At 41.1% G+C, this 20089-nt stretch overlaps 1 protein-coding gene across 4 annotated transcripts in view; it reads right to left on the reverse strand.

The window, feature by feature from the left end:
- TJAP1 (tight junction associated protein 1) overlaps positions 1 to 20089 on the reverse strand; it is a 73209-nt gene that overhangs the window by 27532 nt on the left and 25588 nt on the right. For all 4 annotated transcript variants that reach the window (XM_070932493.1, XM_070932490.1, XM_070932494.1 and 1 more), the window contains 2 exons: positions 4145 to 4182; positions 1989 to 2083 (listed from right to left, as the gene is read on the reverse strand). The gene's annotated coding sequence lies outside the window, so the exon portion shown is untranslated. The remainder of the gene's footprint in view (positions 1 to 1988; positions 2084 to 4144; positions 4183 to 20089) is intronic.

The raw sequence follows: 20089 nt of genomic DNA on the forward strand, positions 1-20089 counted from the left end.
ACAATTTGTTTCCATTAAATAAATAGGTCATAATTCACAGTCCACTTTATATGGCTTTTCCATAGGCTTGGTGCCCATGGGCAAAAATATTGTTCACCTTACTTATACATGACTGCATCTATACAGCATCCTTTTCTGATGACTCAAATGAGCATCATAAATTTGTCAGGAAAAACTGAACGACCTACTATAAACAAATACATTGATTCAAAAGAAATATGAAGAGTTTTTCCCTAAAAATAATAATTCAGGACAAAATGCCAAATATCTTTGAGATTTGTTGTGTCTTTCTTTCAAAAGGAGCCAAAGGCCAGGTATCTATAATATACAAGTGGAAACACAGTACAGAATAGTATCTAATCTAAAAGCATATGGGAAATAAATTAGGGCAGGTGAATTTAAATTCACCTTCGGAAAAATATATGGTTCTACACCTCCCTCCTTATAAATCCATATTTTTAAAAAACAGGAAGAATTATGCAATCAAAAATATTAGTCAATGATATCGCCTCCACTATTACACTATACATTCTATCGTGTCTCTCCTGCATTGGAGAGGGGATTTATATTTACATATGTGGCTTAAATGTCCTGAAATATAGCAATCTGGGGATCAAGTACAGAATCAGGCATTATAGGCCAGGATGTTCAGGATTGCAGCATTATCACCACCCCTTGATGTTTTAACAGTTTTATAATGTGTATGAACCTAGTGTGTTTTATGCTAAGAGCAGCATATATAAAAACTGCTATGTGTTGGAAATATTATGAGGTGAATTGTTCCATTAAGGAATTGCACTGAGAGAATAGCATTAATGGAAAGAAAGTTACTACTTTTGTCATCATAATTCAACAACCTAAAAGCAACATTTTGGGGGATTATAAAAAACCTTTCTAATGTATATCTTTAGGCAGACCTTCGATAAACAGAAAAGGAGCATCTTTGCATCAGTTCCCATAAGAAACATGGAAGTATCCATGTAGAGCAACTTACCTATTTTTTTTACTGTTACATATATATAATATTAAACATTTAAAAATATTTTAATCGGAGGCCCTTTGGGGGATTCTTTTCCCTTCTGGGTTTAGGGAATAAGCAATCACAGAAAGTGCTTTCTTCTAGTGCTTCTTTGGTTTCATCTGTCATTTCAGTGCCTGGCAAAGGACCTGCTATTTTCCCAAATAGTTTAAAACATTGAATTGTGTTAAGTTTCTTCTCTAGTGCTGGTGTTTCCCTGTAACACTGGTGCAGTTGCCTTATTCGTTTGTTGAATTTCTCTGCGATCAGTTTTAATGCGTTTGTAAATACCTTGCCTAGGTTAGTGTTATTAAAGATAAGGGATGAAGTTTGGATTCCTGAAAAGGATTCCTTGAAGCCCAAGGGAGGATATTATTATTATTTCCAATGATCAAGCCCTGCATAACCTTTCTGGATTATATAGCAACAAATGCTGGAAATTATGCATATATAAAATGTGTGTGATCGATCTATCTATCTACCTACCTACCTACCATATTTAATAATGAGAAAATATTTTTTTAAATATTTATATATATTTTTATATTATAACAGTGAGAAAAAATATTCCAGATTTTCTCACTTGACAAAGGATTCTCAAGTTACTGGATTTAAATCAAAAAATAGCAACAAAAAAAACCCTCAAAGACCCTATTCACTAGCAACCTTTGATACTTATTACCTTTTTAAAAGTTTTGTAGTAATCCCTTTAAATTGCTTTACTGTACCACAAAGATCTGATCTATGTTTACTGAGAGCTGGAGTAATAAACCCTCATCAACTTCCTGGAATTTACTTATCTATCATTTGATTGAACTGATCTTGCTTGTCATACTAAACAATTTTTTGCTTTAGTTCTACTTCACCAATCCCATCCAAAATAAAGCTTTTGGGGCACAATTGTAAGATCAGTACAAAAAGTTATAAAATCCCTGAATAGGCCTCTCATAAAAGAAAGATATTTACAGACCTAAAGTAATGTCCTGTCCAAACATGTTTGTCCACATGACCTCGAAAGTAGTCTCCTAACTGCATCCAACAGCATCTGGCTGAAGGCTCCTGAAACTTGAGAAATGAAATTCTGCATGAGTTACTAATCAGCCTGACACACAAAGAATTATAATAACTTGCAGGAATTAGAACTACTCTAATTCATATTTTCCAGGGAGAGCTAAACAGAACCCGCAAGCTACAATTCGACAGGGTATTATTGGAACTCTGAAATTATCATCAAATTTTTTTTAAAAAAAATCCAGGTAGACCTGAAAGTTGATGACCATGCTACTGACAAGAATCTTAGCTTTCTTTTATAGACTGTTTCCCTTGAAAAAAATTTAGCCTTGGGACAAAACCTATCCAAATATCATTCTTTCCAGGCCTGGGTTTGGTGTGTTAGTGGAGCTTTTTATTTTTATTTTTTTTACTGTTATGGCTGCTTGTGTCCAAGCTATTATATATTTTGTGGTTATGTTTTTAATTGTTTTAAGCTATATGTAGGCTGTTATAAGCTGCCCAGCATCTTTTAGAGTGCGATATCTATAATAAATAACAATTATGCAAATATTTTCATCAGTTTACTACCTCATGATTCTGGCAACAATCATGGCAGTTCAACTTGATTTGCAATAAAATGAGCAGAGACTTTCAGAATGGGGCTATTAATTCTTGCCATATGAATGGATTTCAAAATAAGTTTATAAAGCTTAAATTTGCAATTGATTGCCCAAATAGTTGCCTTAGTTCAGGCTAAAGATTACAGAAGACACATTTAATACTTTAAAGAGGGCTGCCTTCTCAAAATATAATGTAAACTTTAGTATATAGTTTAAAGTTCAGATTAAAAATCAAAATTTAAGAACTACTTTAATTGCTTTTAGTTTTCATACTCTTAGCTATATGCTGCAAATAGATAAATTAATATAGTTGTGCTGCGGTCTACTGTATAGATTTTCCTCTCTTCTGAATTTAACCCCTATTAGACTGCTTTCTGGGAATTATGACAACATTTCAGAATATTTAATAATCATTACACAACATTTAAATAATTAGTTACCTATGGGAGCCTAGCTAAAGAGATGAGACTATTAAAAAAAGAATATACAAATAGAAATTTCCTAAATCTTATTGAATAGTTATTAAATTTATCATTTAAAAGAAACTATACAAAGCTGCTTGCAAATGAAGATTCTTTTAAAAGCATTTCTGAACTGACTTTATTTGTTAAATTTATATGCTGCCCATCTTCCCACTGAAAGTGACTCTGGGCAGCTCTTTTGTGTCCCATCTTTGGTTCTTCCCAGTTCTAAGAAGCATTTTATTTCCCTAAGAATTATTGTTTAAGATTTCTTCAGCACTCTCCATCCTGAAGCCCTTTATAAATGCTAAGAACACATGCAAAAGCACATGCACTCTGTTTCCAAAAACAACATATGTGCCTCCAAAAAAAGGTTCATCATGTTGCTGCAAAACTACAGGGGGAAAACATGCAACAACAGGAAGTTATACAGCTGGCTAACCGGTTACAAACAGAGGCAATCTTTACAGCAAAAGTTTATAAAAGATGTTACCCAATTTAATTATGGCCAACTTGAGAAGCAAAAGTTCAACTTATTTACAGTTTTTTTCAAAACATAAGATATTCCTATAAAGTAAGCTGGCAAGTATCAGTTGAAGGCCACATATCTTAAAGTTGCTAAAGTTGAGAAAAACTATGATGGAGCAAGGAACCTTCAAAAGTTCAATTCCCAATCTACAGAGCGAAAAATCATGCAATCCATGATTCCATTTTCTTTCATCTGACTGCATGTTGACTGGGGAATTCTGGGAGTTGACATCCACACATCCTAAAGTTGCCAAGACTGAAAAACACTGCTCTATCAGTAATAAATCCCCAAAATGGCTTAAATCCCAAGTCTACCTCAAAGTTTTAGTCATGCATTTGTTTTAACACAATTTGGCAAAACAAACCCTCTTTACAGTTATGTGAAAACTAGATAAATGATTCTCTACTCCTGAAAACCTTTCTTAAGAGACAATTTTGACAGTAATAATGCTGCATAACATACAAAAACCACCACCAGATAAATTTAATATTCACTAAAATTGTTGAGTAAGCCTATAACTTACTGGTTTTAATAGCAGTCTTCACACAGAGAACTCACAGCCTAGGAGAAGAAAAAAGTAGTAGATTACTTATATGTCAGCACAAAGTTGACATAAAGCAGTACAAGACAGTCCTGTGAATTCTGGACATATTTTATAAGGCAAGATGTGATAATGGCACTTACACTCTAATTCCAATACTTACACTAGCTATAGAGCTTGACTTTACAATATAGCACATGACAAAAATCGAACTATGATTATGATAACTATTTTTTTTTGAGCTAGTGAAGATCAGCTGTGCTAAACATATGAAAATCGACTTAAATTGCAGGCAGCTGCCTGCCTATTTGCAACTATTCTTTAAACTTAAAAGTAGTATTTGAAGCAGTAATAATAAGAAACAGAAGAAGATAGTAAATGTCCTTAACAGAAAAAAAGATGATTGTTTATCTATGATGAGCTGGAGGGTGCTATGTGGCCTGATGGCAGCTTCAATGGTTATTTTGCAGGGTTTTTAAAAAGACACAGAAGTATACAAAACTGCCCATAACATGTAGTTTGATCCCATGTTAACCAATTTGTGCTGGCAATGAAATAGATCTGTCATATTAATTTTTCCCCAGGAGAGGGTGCTTTAGTACTAGCAAAAAAGCAATGCTATTGTCACATGGATTCATACGTATGAAGGCAGTTTTATATAGATCAAGCCCCTAGCCACTCATTATTAATAAATCAACCTAAAAAGATGGTTTCATTAATTTCTGCATAATTTATCATCATCCCAAGCAAGACGGAGTGTGTCAAGGAGAACAGAGAACACACAGATACCATTTTACTTTGTTATGCATTAAAACACAGACAGTCTACAAGTATATCCAGAAATCTTACAACCCCAGTAGAAACCCTGGATCCACTCTTTCGGGTATTAACCAGCAGGCATCTTACACACAGTTCTATATACAGCTTCAAAAATATTTCTTATATCAAATTACATTATAATCCCACACAAGCTATTTATATTGCACAATGATCCTAACTTCCATCACTTTAAATTCACCTGTGGCACAAATAACACTGGTGGATGTTAGTAGAAATGATTAGGTTACAGTCTCTGTAAATCTTGACACAGATATCAATCTTGATCACAGTTATGTGGTCTACCATTCTATACCAAACACAAGAAGGCCTTTGTTAAGAGAAGAAAGTGGCCACTTTTTAAGAGATAGCAAGCACTTCCAAAATGTTAAAATGCATGTGTTTAATTTTAGATAATGTATTTGATTTTAAGTACAGTAAATTATGTTTGGTATATCAATCTATTAAAACAAAAATATAAGGAAAGAAACTTAGCTGAGAATAACATTTCAGGAAAAGACAACCCCCTCAACAGCTCCATGGGATGTCATGATCTTCTTCTATTATGTAGCCTGACAAGACCCAAACATCTGAAGCAAGGAATTATGTCATTCTCTTGATATGCAAAATATTCCTACTGTCAGAATGCATCCTATTTCAACATCATTTTGCACAGGGTACTGTTTGAGAAATGTAGCAGATAATCCATCAGCAGGCACCTGACTAATAATATGACAGATGCATGGAAGACAAGTCTCCTCAAATGATCTTAGTCTATTAAAGAAACACTATTTCTTTTTGCGCTAGAGGTAGTAGGTGATATTGCTTATTGGGCTGGCCTTTAGAGAGACTGTTTCTTCCTACCGAGTTTGACCTGTTTTGGTTGTTTAACGTAAATTCAACTCCCCTGATTTCACAAGTATGGAGAAGCCTGAGTTTAAACATTGTAGTCTGCAACTGCATCTCTGAGCCCTCCTACTTGCGTGCCTGCAGGCCACCAGGTGTGGCCAGGAATGGCACAAGCTACGCACTGAACACACCTTTGATGTGGAGCTGAAACCATGTAGCTGTAGGGCATGAACAGCACGCCGCCTGCCGCCATGCTGACTCTATACACAGGAATGCAGGCTTAAACCACAGGCCAAGAAAGGCAAACACACTGCATTCCACGAAAGGCACAGAACAAAAACAAGCAGCCAAGCCCACGTGTCCTCCATACCACCTTGAAATATACCAGCTACAGACGTCCACCACTTCCTCAGTCAGGCACTGGGGAAAGCACAGGAGCTACCAATATCTGCTTTGGCACAACATAAAGAGGATGAAAGGATAATTTAACAAAAGTAACAAAAAAAAAAGATGTTGAAGAAACAAAAGTATACCTAGGAATTTAACATTTTGAGCCAAGGACAGTTTTCTTTTGAGGAATATAAAGGAAGTTCTCTTCCTCCACCCAAACACAGGTTTTGTTCACACGTTTTGTTATTGACTTAATTCACAAAGAGAAATCCAATAAGCCATCAGTATATTTTTTTTTATTCTTAGGAATTGCACTCATGTCCTTCTTCAACGTCTGATATCTACTCTCTGCCTACTATATAAACAGACAACTTCAAGTCAATATAGACTAATCCAATATCTCCTCTGCTGATAGCTCACCACTATCAGAAATGTTAAGTACAAAGTCAAATATCTCAGCTATTCAATACAGTATGAAGTCTATACTCTTCTTCAATCCACCCATACAAGATGGAAGCATAAACTACAATGTATATACACTGAAGATCAGAGTGTTGGTGATGTGGAGGCTAGGAAGTGGGTGACCACATACAATTATTAGCTTGAATATGGCTAATAATTGGCTATTAAAAAACCCTATTTTTCCCTCTTTGCCTTGCCCCATTAACTATGAAGGATAATTTTCAGTCTACATGGAAGAAAGGCAGCGGCTACTAAAATCTCATCCCTGGGCTTCTCTCCAGGTCTTTTACTCATCATAGGATATGATCAAGCCAAAACACTCATTAAACAGCACACAGAGAATGCTAGATGGATCCAGTCAGGTCCCCAACATTTATTGACAGTAAACTCAAACATTCTGTCTCCCGCATGGCATACTTAGCCTCAAATACCTAACCACTAGAGAGCCTTTATTCTGGCACAATGTTATGCCCTCCCCTCAGCTGCCCTTAAAGGGCCAATACAGGAAGATTCCCTACCGGTAGAGTCAATGCCTCTTTGACTATGGACACACAGAAACAGCATTTCTTCAATGCTATATTACAAAGACATTTGTAGTCAGCTCCCCATTACTGTATATATATTACACGAGAGCCAATTTGGTCTAGTGATTAAGACATTGGGCTAGAAAGTGGGAGACCATAAGTTTAAGTTCCATCTTAACCATGGAAGCCAACTAGGTGACTTTGGTCCAGTCAATCTCTCTCAGCCAACCCACCTCACAGGGTTGTTGCTCTGGGGAAAATAGGAGGAGAAGATGGATATGTTTGCTGCCTTCAGTTATTTGTAAATATAACAAGGGCAGGAAATAAATAAATAAATAAATAAATAAATAAATAAATAAATAAATAAATAAATAAATAAATAAATAAATAAATAAATAAATAAATAAATAAATCCATCCATCCATCCATCCATCCATCCCAGGGCACACAGGACAATTCTATACCTCCTTGATGCTTGCAGATACTAATCTGGCTACAAGATATAATATTGCCAGATTCTGTGCAGCAGTACTTAAAATCCATCAGATGTTGACCTACCCCTGTCCATAAACTAGACTTAATATGCATTTAGTTCATTATTTAAAAGTGCTTTATGTTGTGATAGATTTAGTTTGCCATATGCTAACTTTTTTTTAACTCCACCCCCTCAATTTTTTTAGATTTTTGTTTTAACGTAGACTTTATCTTTTAGCTTTTTAAAAAATTAAACTTTGATGTATTTTTTATGCTATTTAATCCTGTGTACCTCACTCTCCGTATGATGGTATATTTATTATTATACATACTTTTTATATCTTTTAGGGTTTTTTTTTTTAACTAATTGTCTGTATTCCATTCTCCTTATCCTGGCCTATGACAATAAATATTTGATTCATGTATTCCTGCATCATCAAGACAGGTTTCAAGAGAAGTCTCTAATTCTGGGAATCATCACTACTGCCCTTCTATATAAAATCATTCTAAATGTAAGTTCCAAACTCTAGTTGAATTATGAAGCTTTTTGTGTGGCTCTACTGTGTCTCAGACTTGATTGATTTGACTTATAGGATTGCCCATATTTTAAAAGGTGCCTCTGGACAGCTCACAGCAATAAAACCAAAAATTAGGGAGGGGGGAAACAAGAACACCAGGTGCCTGATGCACCATCAATCCATACAATCCTTGAGTTCCAACCTTACCTTATCCCCATGCCTGGGGGAGAAGCCAGTCCTTTACAGCTTTCCAGAAGGTTAAAAAGGCTGAATCCCAGGGGGAAGGGAAGGGAGCTCCACAGTCAAGGGCTGATACAGAAAAAGTTTCTGGGTCTCACTAGATGACAACACTTAAAGAACAAAATCTGGAATGTGCCCATCCTATCTAGTCTAATGTAGCAGGCAGATAGTCTCAGAGAGTGGCGGTCCCACAAACACCCTGGTTCTTTGCCTAGTTATAAAATTGAACACTTTGATATCCTTCATTATTTTTTATGAGGACAAGTAGCTTGACTGGAAAACCAACTGTATTACTTTGACACACGAGTGCCCTCATATAATAATAGCAGTGGCTAGACAATGAACATGAAGCCATATAACTCCATTACAAATGAATGGTAATCATTTTTTTTCAAGTACAAACAGCTGTCCACAATACACAGAATAATGTGAGTAGGCTGCACTAATAATACACAATAAAAGGGCATTACTGAAACAGGAAACTTTATTTCAGGAAGAGCTACTGCCTATCTCTCTGACAAACTCAGATGAAGCTGAATAGCAACACCCCCCCCCCCCAATTTTCCTCATACTAGCGGTGAAATCCCCCCAATTCTATCTGGTTCGCTGAACCGGTAGTGCTGGTAGTGGAAAGCTCCCCCCACCCGCTGGGAACGTCATTACATCCCAGAAGAGGAGTGCATAGCGCGAGCGCTCCCATTCCCGAACCGGTAGTGAAGGTAAGTGGATTTCACCGCTGCCTCATACATGTTCTACTTTTAAGCATGTGGGTTTGAAATACTGATTGTGGGTTATTGTTTTTTCATCAAAGATCCTGTATTTAATATAGGACCGATTTGTAATGACCCTGTACGAAATTAATGACACAACTCCTCTTACAGGTAAGAAACCTAAACTGGAATGCTGAAAAGAGCAGGAACAGGCTGGAACACATTGACAAGGTAAACACAATCGGTTCATGACTCTGTATTCCAAGACAACTACTTTACATTCTTCACCAACCACTCTAGAAAACACTTTTCCCCCAATTTGAGGACTATCAAGGAAAGAGGTCCAGAACATGAACACAATGGCGCTTGCATCTTACTTGTATTAAAGCAGGGAAAAAGAAGTTTGTAGGATGGTCAGTGACCCAGAAGCAACCTATGGTACAAAAACGCTTCTCCCCAATTACAAGCACACGTCAGAGGGGAAAAGCCAGAAGGGAGAAGCCCTTTTACCAGTAATCCACTTCCTGATTCACAAGCCCCGGCTGTCTTGTCTATGAAGGCTGCAATTCAGATGATCAGGAAAGCAATAGACCCAGAGGAGGTGTTTCTGCAGCTCACCTGCTCCCACCCACATTTATTCTTTGTGTGTTTTACAACATCTCAGGGCATGGCCCTCATCCTGCCACTGGTGGGCGGGCAGAGCTAGGGAAAGGGGCCCTTTATAATTGTAGTGTTGCAATCTGCCAGCCTGGCCAGGCAGCCTGTTCCTGCCTGCACATATTAAATACCTTATAACTGATTACACCCCCATGGGGCATGATTAGCAGTCTCCAGAGAACAAAGTCTACTTTCATAGGAATAAGAAGAGACACGTACTAGTAACTTACTATATACAGCTGGGCAAAGAGTAAGACAAGAAGAACGAAACTCAATTGTATGCCCACTATTTCTTTCACTCCTCCTAACCCACCCACATCTTTCTTCATTGCCTACAGAGCCTCTGAATGTTTTTCAAGAAGAAATAGGCAGGGATAAGACTAAGAAGGGCTGCGCTTGAGAAACCATTGTTTTCCATTAAAAAAACAACAACACAGAAATGCTGCTGCAGCATGAAATATTATTAGTTAAAACAGGGAGATCACAGGCTAATATATGATTAATTTAATTCAGACAGATAACCAACATGATGCAACATTAAAAACTATATTTTAAGGGGGGGGGGGGGGTTCATCACTTTCAACAGCAGCAAACACCCAGAAGCAGGAAAGAGTGAGTTAGAAATCTATCTCATGTAAGCCATGCGTTGCCTGCTAAGCAAATAGAGTAAAGGCTTGTCTGACTCATTGGGTTAACCTGGGGGCAGGTAGCAAACAGCATGTAGGTTCTTGTTTCATTTCAGGGCATAATGTAGCTTTTCCCCCTTATTATGAAAGTTACTAGTCCTCATGGGTGTTTCACTAAAGAGTAAAACAACAACTTTAACAGACAATAATTTATACAATGTAAACTTGGAAACATTAAGTGGTTGGTATTAGTACAATAACATACACTATGGTACTGTAATTACTCATTCAAATCAGTAAAGAGGTATTTCTCACTTGCCATCGTAAAAACAGCAAATTTAAACATCACAGAACGGGATATTTTGTATAATGATACCACCACCTCTCAAAATGGCTTGTTACTGCAAACCCTTTTGAAAATCTCTTTTTCTAGTCTCTCAGAGAAATTTATTGGATTGTTTTGAGTTTTCTCCATTTTAATTAGCTTAATTTGGCAGTTTTTGTTTAATTACAGCTTTCTGAGTTTGTTTACTAATCTGTGATCATTATGTTTTTAAACAGCTGTTGTTGCAGGACACTGACCCATAAAGCTAGACTAGAAATATTTTTTAAAAAACTAATCAAATTTTTCAGAACATTGCTACATCCCAGCCTGTCCTCAATGGACATCAAGTTGCATTTAGGAGAAAACTTCATTGTTAGAATATATATATTAGAATATATATATATTCTATTTTTGCATATCTTCTCTCTCTCCTATAGCCATATACTGATTCCTATGTTGACTTTTATTTTTGGAAGTATCTCTTTCTTTTTGAAAATCTCATCAGCTCCATTTAACAATGACTTTCTCAGTCATCCACTGTTCCTTCATACAACTGCTTTACTTCTTGATCTTCACTTATCCTTTCTACATAACCAAACCATCTCAATGAAACTTTCTTAATGATATCCAGTCCACCTTCATTCAATCTATACTTTCTTTTTTTTTTTTATTATGCACACTTATTAAGCATACATTCCAACCCTGGTCAATTTACTTTTGTTTCTCCTGACATACCCAACATACACTTCAATATAACAAAGCAGGCAGAAATATGGTTTTATAAAATCATTTGCACCTTTTTCAGCAAATGTTCATTTCTCACAATAGATCATATACTACCCACTTCTCTTCTACCAGTATTTGCATGCCTTAAATTTTATCCATCCACATTCCTCTGTCTAATAAATATCCTACCAAGGTACCCAAATAATTTTCAGTTTTTGCTTTAATAAGTCACTATTTAATATGTAACATATTTTACAGCATTTGTATGCCATCTAACTCAACAACTTGAGGTAACTTTAATTTAAAATTTAAAAACAGCTATAACATGAAAACACAAATGATACTGAAATTTACATTAAAAATTATGCAACAATGATGTTTTTTAAAATACCTAGTCATTTCAAGCGGACATTAAACAGGATGAGAAATAATTCTCCCCAATGTGATCAACACTGGTATCCCCAATTACTTCATCCCTCCTTTCCCAACAATGCAGAATGGCACCAGCCACTCAGGAAAGCGTAGAATCACTTCAGAATGGTATCCCCAATTTCCAACCTTCACACATTGTATTAAAAGGTTATGAAAGATTCTGAGAGGCTTAAAAAGATAAGAAGAGTGCCCTTCTGTCTCCAGGTCCCTCTGCAGATAATATCCAAAAACACCAGTGTAGTCTCCACACCAGGCCTAGGCTTAAAACCCAACTAAAAGGACCCCACATAATCTCTCTTATTCAGAGCCCTTTGCACCTGGATACCAACCACTTCCTCAAAAATGTTACAAAGAAGTGATAGAATCATCAATGTAAATTACACCACATTGATGCCCCAAGCCAACATACCTGAAGTGTAATCATAAATATTCCTTATACATTCATTTCTAAGTTCAAGAAACAACAAAGGTGTCATTGTGCATATCTCTCTTGCTCTATTCAATTTTGAACATACAGATTTTCCTCACTTCAGTTTCATCCCAAAATATTTTACCACTTTTAATTCCATTCACACTACTGGACACATCTTCTTTAACCCTCTTCACCTATTTCTGTGCTGTGCTGCCTTATTTTGGCAGAATATGTGTGTGTTCCTGGGATGATGAGCAAAGAAAATTGGGATTGTGTGCCAACAGTATATATAGTACAGGAATATATATTCCCAGCAGGGTCACCAAAGATGTGAAAGTCATCCCAGCTGCCCAGCTAAACCAAGCCAGCATCTATATTGGGCAGCACCAATATAGAAAGATGCTGGAGGCAGACAATCATTTTAATGACAATGGCAAAGCTATTCATGCTGCATAGGAGAAGGCAATGGTGAACAACTTCAGTATTTCTACCAAGAAAACCACATGGATAGAAAAAATAAAATGATTCACAATATAATGCCCAATGATGCATATCTCAAATCAGATGACACTCAAGATGCTATTGAGGATCTTCCAGGGTACTAAAGGTCTTTATAATGTGAATAAATTAAAACCATTAGGATATCTATTTGCTAATATTCTCAGAAAGGGGAAAAAACTGTAGAAGCAAACATAATTACAGTAAAAAACATGGAAGATAAGCATAAACACAGTAGAGTTTAACACAATAAAAGATGAAATGAAACTACTAAAACTGAGATTTTGACATCAGCAAACTAAGGTACATTAAGATTTTATTTTATTTATTTATTTTATTAGTCATATTTCTATGCCGCCCACTCTCCGAGGACTCTGGGCGGCTTACACCAAAAACAGTATACTAAATAGCATATTGCCCCCAACAATCTGGCTCCTCATTTTACCCACCTCGGAAGGATGGAAGGCTGAGTCAACCTTGAGCCAGTGAGATTTGATCTGCTGATCTGCTGAACTAGCAGTCAGCTGAAGTAGCTGCAGTACTGCACTCTAACCACTGCGCCACCTCACCATATTTATAACTGAGGACATGAAAATAAAGAAATAGGGGTTACTTTTATAGTTTAAAACGGTGTAACAAGAACAGTACTTGGCTGTAATGCAATCAATGACCAAATAATATAAATTAGATTTTGTGGACAACTCTTTAATATTATGGTAATTGAAGCTAATGTTCCAAATACCAATGTAGAAGAAGAAGAATGGATGAGTTTTATGATTAACTTCAATTTGAAACTGATGGAAAATGCAAGCAGAATGTACTGTTTGTGATCAGAGTCTGGAATGCAAAAGTTGAAACATTAAAGAGGAACATAGAACTGGATTGTATGGGTTAGGAAATTGAAATGAAACTTATCAATTACTGCCACTGCAATGGGTTTTTTTCCATAGCTAATACTGTCTTTAAAGAATCAAAATGGCACCTCTATACATAGACATCACCTGCATTTTCAAGGAGAACATCAGGAATCATTCTGAAGTCGTGAATCTCACTGATAGAGAACGAGAGGGATTATGGAATGAATTCAACGAGGTTATTTAAAATAAATGTGAAAAGAAATGGCCAAAAATGAAGAAAGAGAAGAAAGCAAACTGGATGCCAGAACAAACCACTTAAATTACCATGAAGAAAAGAGAAGCCAAAGCCAAAATATAATAATTCAAAAATTGTATCTAACAGAAATCTATTCTTTGGTTTCTTCTGAATGTGCCAATCACTTTTTCTGTACACTTGTGTTTCACCTATCCACCTATGTCATTTAGCAAGAATAATTTTTCCTTTGAATATTGTACAATTTTTTCAAAACTCATCTTCAGTTCTTTCAGTGTAGGACATGCTATGCTGCAGTATTGTACTCCTTATCCTCTTTGCAGAATGGAGTCTATAATACTATTAAGTAATAGCCTTTACCAACAATTTATTCCTTCATGAAGCGTGTTCCCAAACCAAATTGGCATACAAAGAGCAAATCAAGACTTTTTAAAGAACTGCGTTCATTTGAAGTGAAATGATAAAAATGAGGATCAATTTCCCATGCTATGAAATTCTATACTTTAGGTCAACTGCTATTATTATAGATGGGGCGTTGGTCCTACCTGATACGCTCCTTCTCGTTGAGTGGAGACAGCAGCCAGGATGGGTAGCAGCAGCCAATCAGCATGAAGGACTGAGTCTATCAATCACATCAAGTCCCGCCCTTGTTACCGGGTAGACCCGCTTTAGGCGAAGAACTGAAGAGATAGACTCGGCGTGTGGGAAAAGAAGAACAGAGTCCAGAAGAAAAAACAAGGTTGAAAGCACCAGACTGAAGAAAAAACACTTAAAGGGAGGGTCTGGCTGCTGTCTCCACTCAACGAGAAGGAGCGTATCAGGTAGGACCAACGCCCCTTCTCCATTGAGAGTGGAGACAGCAGCCAGGATGGGACATACCCCAGTTCACTGTCCCGAAGCCGGGGTGGGACCAGACTGGTGCGAAACATCCTCCCCAGAAACGACCTTTTGTAACACCTGTCTACCAAATGCAGCCTCCGCCGAAGCAAAGGAGTCAATTTTATAGTGCCGAATAAAGGGAACAGGTGAAACCCATGTCGCCGCACGACAAATCTCGAGCAATGAAGCCTGAGTAGACCAGGCAGCCGACGTAGAAGCACTGCGGGTGGAGTGCGCTGTTATACGTGCCGGTCGCGGAAGAGAACGGAGGTCGTATGCCAAAGCAATGGTTTGCCGGATCCAGCGGCCGATTGTAGATGAAGTCACGCGAAGGCCCAGGGAAACAGGCAAGAAGGATACGAACATTGATTCCGAACGGCGAACCCCAGCTGTTCTCTTCAGGTAAATCCGCAGAGCTCGTCTAACGTCCAAAGTGCGCCAACGGCGTTCTCGAGGATGAGTCGGTCTGGGACAGAAATTAGGTAAGATCAACTCCTGGGAGCGATGAAACACCGAATTGACCTTCGGGATGAAGGTGGGGTCCAGGCGGAGAACCACACGGTCAGCATGAAACACACATAGATCAGAGCGAATTGACAAGGCGGCAATCTCTGAAATACGGCGGGCCGAAGTTATGGCCACCAAGAAGGCGACCTTGCAGGATAACAATCGGAGGCTCGTTGTCCGCAACGGTTCATAAGGAGGACCCATAAGCGAGTTCAACACCAACGGCAAATCCCAGGTTGGATAGCGGTGTAACACCGGGGGAGACATGTTCGAAGCACCCCGGAGGAAGCGGCGAATGAGAGGATGTTGGGCCAAGGATGAGAGAGAACCACAGCGAAGGACTGATGAGATAGCCGCTACCTGGCGCCTCAAAGTGTTAGGAGAAAGGCCTTTCGAGAAACCCTTCTGAAGGAACACCAACACGTCCACAATAGAAGCCTGAAGGGGCGACACACCATGACTGGCACAATACGAGCAGAAGGCCCGCCAAGTAGCCGAGTAAACTCGCTCTGTGGAAGGGCGGCGAGAGGCTTGAATAATCTGAATCACGTCGCCTGGAATGTTCGCGTCACTCAGACAGCGCCGCTCAACCGCCAGGCGGTCAGATTGAGCCAAGGCGGATCCGGATGGTACAAGGCACCTTGAATGAGAACGTCCTGATCGTGTGGAAGGCGCCAAGGAGGGGCGACTGAAAGAGACACCAGGTCCGCAAACCAAGGCCTCCGAGGCCAGTGGGGAGCCAACAATATCACCTCCGCCCGCTCTGTCAGGATTTTGCGAATGACCCTGGGAATCAGCCCGGTCGGAGGAAAGGCATACAATAGGCCCCGCGGCCAAGGGGATCGCAGAGCATCCGTGGCAACAGCCTGAGACTCCGGGTATCGGGCGAAGAAGAGAGGTAGCTGAGCATTCAGATGCGTGGCAAAGAGATCGATCACAGGAACGCCGAATCGCTGAATCAGACCTTGAAACATGCGAGGATGAAGCTGCCACTCCGCATTGTCCACATGTTGTCGACTCAGCCAATCCGCCTGAGTGTTGCTGGTTCCAGAGATGTGTTCTGCGCGAAGGGAGCTGAGATGGCGCTCCGCCCAGAGACCTAACTTCAGCGCCACAGAAAGCAAGGACTTCGACCTGGTGCCCCCCAATTTGTTGAGGTGTGCCTTGGCAGTGACATTGTCCGTTAGTACCAGAACGTGAGCACCGGACACCAGGTGATGGAAGGCTCGGAGGGCAAGGAAAACAGCCTGCAATTCCAGCCAGTTGATCGGACGGGCGGCTTCTCGGACAGTCCAAGTTCCTTGAGCTATCTGCCCCTGGCAATGAGCTCCCCAGCCGAGAAGACTGGCATCTGAGGTGACCACCACTCGTTGAGGCTCGAGGAAGAGGGAGCCGGCCGACAGAGCTGGCGATGTCCACCATCTGAGGGACCTGCGAACAGCTGAGGGAACAGGAATCGGCCTGCTTGATGTGGCTCTGCCCGCCTTCTGAAAAGGTAAAAGGAACCATTGAAGCTCCCGGGAGTGGAGCTGAGCCCAGGGAACAATGGTTATGGCCGAAATCATCTTCCCCAGGAGTTGGGAAAGAACGTAAGGTGAAACAGCCCGACACCTTTCAATCCTAGATATCAACCCTCGCAGACTGTCCTGTCTTTCTGTAGAAAGAAAAACCCTCCCCTGGACAGAGTCAATGAGGGCCCCCAAATGGACCAGGGAAGTACAAGGTATTAAGTGGCTTTTCTCAAGATTAATCGAAAAGCCATGAGAGGCCAAGGTCTCTAGAGTAAGCCGAAGATCTCGAGTAGCCTGTTGTAGGGATGAGGACAGAACAAGAATATCGTCCAGATAGCAGAGAAGCCGAACTGAACGAACCCTGAGGGAAGCAGCTAAGGCTGCTAGCACCTTAGTAAAGGTGCGGGGAGCAGAGGAGAGGCCAAAGGGAAGGGCCCTGTATTGATAGTGGACCCCCCCGTAACAAAATCGCAAATAACGCCTATGGGAATGACAAATCGGAATATGCAGATAGGCCTCAGTGAGATCTATCGAAGAAAGGAGATCGCCCCTCCTAACGCCGTCAAGGATGGACTTTAAGGACTGCATCTTAAACTTTCGGTATACTACATACCGATTCAACCGTTTAAGGTCCAGAATGGGTCTTCACCCCCCCGAGGACTTAGGCACCAGAAAAACCCGGGAATAGAAACCCGTACCCCGTTGATCAGGAGGGACAGGTTGGATAGCCCTGATGGAAAGGAGATGCTGTACCGCAGCGTCCATAAGGACACGTTTTTCCGGATTACGAGAAATCGGACAGCAAACAAAGACACTCGGAGGAGGGGAAAGGAATTCAATGGCCAACCCAGATTTTAACGTGGCCAGGACCCATTGATCGGAAATAGATCTCTCCCAAGAGGCGGTAAAGAGGGCCAATCTGCCGCCTATGGGAGGACCGGAGATGCACTTAGCGACGGCGTCGGTAGGAACGACCTCCTCCCTCCTGAAAGGGCCGTTTAGATACGAAGGGCCTACCACGAACAGACCTATCCTGAGAGCCACGGAATCTAGTAAAGTTAGTAGGGGGCCTAGAAAAACCAAAGGAGGAAGACCCACCCGCATCGTTACCTCTAAACTGAGAACGAGGGGTGTAAGGGGAAAAACGGGACTCCCCCCTGCGGAAAATAGGAGCTAAGATCTTCTTTTTGTCTCTCGTTTCAGTGAGAAACGGCTCCAAGGCATCTCCAAACAACCTGGTACCCCCAAAGGGAACCGAGGCTAAGCGCCATTTGTGTCTAGTGTCCGCTTGCCAATGACGCAACCATACTAAGCGGCGGGCAGCCACGGAGGAAGCAAGAGCTTTAGAAGCGAAGCGGGCGGCAATCAAGGAAGAGTCAGCTGAGAACTGCAGAGCTGCAACAATTTTGTTAAGGTCCTGTTTGATACGTAAATCATCAGGTGACAATTTTTCCTGCAGCTGTCGCAACCAGAGCAGGGTAGTCCGGTTAAAGAATGAAGCTGAGGTCGCAGCTCTAATAGCCCAGGCGGATCCTTGGTGAGCCCGTTGAAGGACTAAGTCCGATCTACGTTCATCTGGGCGAAGCGCTTCGTCCGGATCCCCTGGAACGTTGACATTAGGCAGTAAAGCGACGATGGGCGCGTCGACAGAAGGGATTTGAAGGATGGAGTCCAATTCTGTAGCCACCTGGAAGTTCCTTCGGTCATTGGCCGAGGGCAGGACAGCTGAAGTAGGAGAAGACCACTGCCGCTTCACTGTGTCCAAAAAGAGCGGTGGGGTTGGCACAGATGTAGTTGGTCTGGCAGGTTTGACAAACATGGGATCCAATGAGTCAGCTGGAGATGCGGGCACAGGATCAACGACTGGAGAGGACAAACGAGCCGTAGAAACAGCTTTAAACAGAAGCGACTTGAACAATGATTGCGGAAACAACCCCGTAAAGGAGGGCTGGTCCGGAGGAAGATTCTCATCATCTGAGAGACCGGAGTCGCTATACTCAGCATCCGCCAAGGTTGAGGGCTGAGTAGAATGAGAGCAGGATGGAGAATCAGGAGCCCTGCATTGCCTCTTTTCAGGAGTTGGCCGTTCCGGAGAAACGGGCGATGCTGACCTCATGGAACCCGCACGGCTGGAAAGGCAGGAATGGGCGGCTAGAGACCTCTGCACCGCCGCCTCAATCATGCGTTGTATCTGCTCCGGAGAAAGCTGGCCAGGGGGCTGAACAGGCCCAGGATCAGGATCAGAGGCAGTCGGAGGAGGAGACAGAGAACGGACGTTGCTTACCTGAACGTCCCTTCTCGACGCGCAGCTGGAGAATCCAAAGCTTTGGGTTGTTCAGTAGTTGATAGCCTACACTGAGTGTGTTCCTTTAAGAGATTTCTCTTCAGACACGCCCACTTGCTCAACAGAGTCCCAGTTTTGTTCACGAAGTAAGGAGCAGTAGAGCGTCAGGAAGGAATGTCCAGCAGCCAAGCTGGGTGGGTTGGATTCTCCAGCTGCGCGTCGAGAAGGGACGTTCAGGTAAGCAACGTCCGTTCTCCAACGCGCAGCTTGGAGAATCCAAAGCTTCGGGATTTACCCAAGCAAGTTCAGACAGGGAGGGAACCCGGCTGCTGTACGTCGTCTGAAGAGTTGCATACAGCTTGGAGCACCCGGCGGCCGAAGGATGCCTCCGCCGAGGCAAAGGAATCCACCTTGTAGTGCCTGATGAAGGGATTCAAGGATGACCAGGTGGCCGCTCTGCAGATGTCAGAGATGGAGGCATTAGTGGCCCAGGCGGCCGTTGTGGCGGCGCTCCTGGTAGAATGTGGAAGAATCCTCTGCGGAATTGGTCTATTCCGAGCTGAATAAGCCTTGGAGATGCAGGACTTAATCCACCTCCCAATGGTTGTGGAGGATACCTTCCGGCCCATGGAGGAGGGCAGAAAGGAAACGAAGAGCGATTCTGATTTCCGGAAATGCTGTGTTCGTTTAATATACCTGCGCAGGGCCCGTCGGACATCTAGCAGGTGCCAGTCTGCTTCCCGAGGATGTCGAGGATCGGGGCAGAAGTCCGGAAGGATTAATTCCTGGGCTCGATGGAATGTGGAATTTACTTTAGGCAGGAATGAGGGATCTAGTCTTAGTACCACGCGATTTGCATGGAAGACACAAAGGTCGCTTCTCACCGACAGTGCAGCTAGTTCGGATACACGGCGAGCCGAAGTAATCGCGACCAGAAACGCCACCTTAAGAGACAGAAAGCGGAGGCTGATGGAGGC

Source organism: Pituophis catenifer, unplaced genomic scaffold (assembly GCF_029215685.1).
Source record: "Pituophis catenifer annectens isolate HBS135680 unplaced genomic scaffold, rPitCat1.0.hap2 SCAF_1, whole genome shotgun sequence".
Classification (NCBI taxonomy): domain Eukaryota; kingdom Metazoa; phylum Chordata; class Lepidosauria; order Squamata; family Colubridae; genus Pituophis; species Pituophis catenifer.